The sequence below is a fragment of the Tiliqua scincoides genome, chromosome 14, assembly GCF_035046505.1.
Source record: "Tiliqua scincoides isolate rTilSci1 chromosome 14, rTilSci1.hap2, whole genome shotgun sequence".
Classification (NCBI taxonomy): Eukaryota; Metazoa; Chordata; class Lepidosauria; order Squamata; family Scincidae; genus Tiliqua; species Tiliqua scincoides.
In genome coordinates, this window is record NC_089834.1 from 11,383,348 (window position 1) to 11,388,347 (window position 5,000).

The following is a 5,000-nucleotide window of genomic DNA, read 5'->3' on the forward strand; positions in this document are numbered from 1 at the left end:
TAACCCTAACCCTAACCCTAACCCTAACCCTAACCCTAACCCTAACCCTAACCCTAACCCTAACCCTAACCCTAACCCTAACCCTAACCCTAACCCTAACCCTAACCCTAACCCTAACCCTAACCCTAACCCTAACCCTAACCCTAACCCTAACCCTAACCCTAACCCTAACCCTAACCCTAACCCTAACCCTAACCCTAACCCTAACCCTAACCCTAACCCTAACCCTAACCCTAACCTACCCTAACCCTAACCCTAACCCTAACCCTAACCCTAACCCTAACCCTAACCCTAACCCTAACCCTAACCCTAACCCTAACCCTAACCCTAACCCTAACCCTAACCCTAACCCTAACCCTAACCCTAACCCTAACCCTAACCCTAACCCTAACCTAACCCTAACCCTAACCCTAACCCTAACCCTAACCCTAACCCTAACCCTAACCCTAACCCTAACCCTAACCCTAACCCTAACCCTAACCCTAACCCTAACCCTAACCCTAACCCTAACCCTAACCCTAACCCTAACCCTAACCCTAACCCTAACCCTAACCCTAACCCTAACCCTAACCCTAACCCTAACCCTAACCCTAACCCTAACCCTAACCTAACCCTAACCCTAACCCTAACCCTAACCCTAACCCTAACCCTAACCCTAACCCTAACCCTACCCTAACCCTAACCCTAACCCTAACCCTAACCCTAACCCTAACCCTAACCTAACCCTAACCTAACCCTAACCCTAACCCTAACCCTAACCCTAACCCTAACCCTAACCCTAACCCTAACCCTAACCCTAACCCTAACCCTAACCCTAACCCTAACCCTAACCCTAACCCTAACCCTAACCCTAACCCTAACCCTAACCCTAACCCTAACCCTAACCCTAACCCTAACCCTAACCTAACCCTAACCCTAACCCTAACCCTAACCCTAACCCTAACCCTAACCCTAACCCTAACCCTAACCCTAACCCTAACCCTAACCCTAACCCTAACCCTAACCCTAACCCTAACCCTAACCCTAACCCTAACCCTAACCCTAACCCTAACCCTAACCCTAACCCTAACCCTAACCCTAACCCTAACCCTAACCCTAACCCTAACCCTAACCCTAACCCTAACCCTAACCCTAACCCTAACCCTAACCCTAACCTAACCCTAACCCTAACCCTAACCCTAACCCTAACCCTAACCCTAACCCTAACCCTAACCCTAACCCTACCCTAACCCTAACCCTAACCCTAACCCTAACCCTAACCCTAACCCTAACCCTAACCCTAACCCTAACCCTAACCCTAACCCTAACCCTAACCCTAACCCTAACCCTAACCCTAACCTAACCCTAACCCTAACCCTAACCCTAACCCTAACCCTAACCCTAACCCTAACCCTAACCCTAACCCTAACCCTAACCCTAACCCTAACCCTAACCCTAACCCTAACCCTAACCCTAACCCTAACCCTAACCTAACCCTAACCCTAACCCTAACCCTAACCCTAACCCTAACCCTAACCCTAACCCTAACCCTAACCCTAACCCTAACCCTAACCCTAACCCTAACCCTAACCCTAACCCTAACCCTAACCCTAACCCTAACCCTAACCCTAACCCTAACCCTAACCCTAACCCTAACCCTAACCCTAACCCTAACCCTAACCCTAACCCTAACCCTAACCCTAACCCTAACCCTAACCTAACCCTAACCCTAACCCTAACCCTAACCCTAACCCTAACCCTAACCCTAACCTAACCCTAACCCTAACCCTAACCCTAACCCTAACCCTAACCCTAACCCTAACCCTAACCCTAACCCTAACCCTAACCCTAACCCTAACCCTAACCCTAACCCTAACCTAACCCTAACCCTAACCCTAACCCTAACCCTAACCCTAACCCTAACCCTAACCCTAACCCTAACCCTAACCCTAACCCTAACCCTAACCCTAACCCTAACCCTAACCCTAACCCTAACCCTAACCCTAACCCTAACCCTAACCCTAACCCTAACCCTAACCCTAACCCTAACCCTAACCCTAACCCTAACCCTAACCCTAACCCTAACCCTAACCCTAACCCTAACCCTAACCCTAACCTAACCCTAACCCTAACCCTAACCCTAACCCTAACCCTAACCCTAACCCTAACCCTAACCCTAACCCTAACCCTAACCCTAACCCTAACCCTAACCCTAACCCTAACCCTAACCCTAACCCTAACCTAACCCTAACCCTAACCCTAACCCTAACCCTAACCCTAACCCTAACCCTAACCCTAACCCTAACCTAACCCTAACCCTAACCCTAACCCTAACCCTAACCCTAACCCTAACCCTAACCCTAACCCTAACCCTAACCCTAACCCTAACCCTAACCCTAACCCTAACCCTAACCCTAACCCTAACCCTAACCCTAACCCTAACCCTAACCCTAACCCTAACCCTAACCCTAACCCTAACCCTAACCCTAACCCTAACCCTAACCCTAACCCTAACCCTAACCCTAACCCTAACCCTAACCCTAACCCTAACCCTAACCCTAACCCTAACCCTAACCCTAACCCTAACCCTAACCCTAACCCTAACCTAACCCTAACCCTAACCCTAACCCTAACCCTAACCCTAACCCTAACCCTAACCCTAACCCTAACCCTAACCCTAACCCTAACCCTAACCCTAACCCTAACCCTAACCCTAACCCTAACCCTAACCCTAACCCTAACCCTAACCCTAACCCTAACCCTAACCCTAACCCTAACCCTAACCCTAACCCTAACCCTAACCCTAACCCTAACCCTAACCCTAACCCTAACCCTAACCCTAACCCTAACCCTAACCCTAACCCTAACCCTAACCCTAACCCTAACCCTAACCCTAACCCTAACCCTAACCCTAACCCTAACCCTAACCCTAACCCTAACCCTAACCCTAACCCTAACCCTAACCCTAACCCTAACCCTAACCCTAACCCTAACCCTAACCCTAACCCTAACCCTAACCCTAACCCTAACCCTAACCCTAACCCTAACCCTAACCCTAACCCTAACCCTAACCCTAACCCTAACCCTAACCCTAACCCTAACCCTAACCCTAACCCTAACCCTAACCCTAACCCTAACCCTAACCCTAACCCTAACCCTAACCCTAACCCTAACCCTAACCCTAACCCTAACCCTAACCCTAACCCTAACCCTAACCCTAACCCTAACCCTAACCCTAACCCTAACCCTAACCCTACCCTAACCCTAACCCTAACCCTAACCCTAACCCTAACCCTAACCCTAACCCTAACCCTAACCCTAACCCTAACCCTAACCCTAACCCTAACCCTAACCCTAACCCTAACCCTAACCCTAACCCTAACCCTAACCCTAACCCTAACCCTAACCCTAACCCTAACCCTAACCCTAACCCTAACCCTAACCCTAACCCTAACCCTAACCCTAACCCTAACCCTAACCCTAACCCTAACCCTAACCCTAACCCTAACCCTAACCCTAACCCTAACCCTAACCCTAACCCTAACCCTAACCCTAACCTAACCCTAACCCTAACCCTAACCCTAACCCTAACCCTAACCCTAACCCTAACCCTAACCCTAACCCTAACCCTAACCCTAACCCTAACCCTAACCCTAACCCTAACCCTAACCCTAACCCTAACCTAACCCTAACCCTAACCCTAACCCTAACCCTAACCCTAACCCTAACCCTAACCCTAACCCTAACCCTAACCCTAACCCTAACCCTAACCCTAACCCTAACCCTAACCCTAACCCTAACCCTAACCCTAACCCTAACCCTAACCCTAACCTAACCCTAACCCTAACCCTAACCCTAACCCTAACCCTAACCCTAACCCTAACCCTAACCCTAACCCTAACCCTAACCCTAACCCTAACCCTAACCCTAACCCTAACCCTAACCTAACCCTAACCCTAACCCTAACCCTAACCCTAACCCTAACCCTAACCCTAACCCTAACCCTAACCCTAACCCTAACCCTAACCCTAACCTAACCCTAACCCTAACCCTAACCCTAACCCTAACCCTAACCCTAACCCTAACCCTAACCCTAACCCTAACCCTAACCCTAACCCTAACCCTAACCCTAACCCTAACCCTAACCCTAACCCTAACCCTAACCCTAACCCTAACCCTAACCCTAACCTAACCCTAACCCTAACCCTAACCCTAACCCTAACCCTAACCCTAACCCTAACCCTAACCCTAACCCTAACCCTAACCCTAACCCTAACCCTAACCCTAACCCTAACCTACCCTAACCCTAACCCTAACCCTAACCCTAACCCTAACCCTAACCCTAACCCTAACCCTAACCCTAACCCTAACCCTAACCCTAACCCTAACCCTAACCCTAACCCTAACCTAACCCTAACCCTAACCCTAACCCTAACCCTAACCCTAACCCTAACCCTAACCCTAACCCTAACCCTAACCCTAACCCTAACCCTAACCCTAACCCTAACCCTAACCCTAACCCTAACCCTAACCCTAACCCTAACCCTAACCCTAACCCTAACCCTAACCCTAACCCTAACCCTAACCCTAACCCTAACCCTAACCCTAACCCTAACCCTAACCCTAACCCTAACCTAACCCTAACCCTAACCCTAACCCTAACCCTAACCCTAACCCTAACCCTAACCCTAACCCTAACCCTAACCCTAACCCTAACCCTAACCCTAACCCTAACCCTAACCCTAACCCTAACCCTAACCCTAACCCTAACCCTAACCCTAACCCTAACCCTAACCCTAACCCTAACCCTAACCCTAACCCTAACCCTAACCCTAACCCTAACCCTAACCCTAACCCTAACCCTAACCCTAACCCTAACCCTAACCCTAACCCTAACCCTAACCCTAACCCTAACCCTAACCCTAACCCTAACCCTAACCCTAACCTAACCCTAACCCTAACCCTAACCCTAACCCTAACCCTAACCCTAACCCTAACCCTAACCCTAACCCTAACCCTAA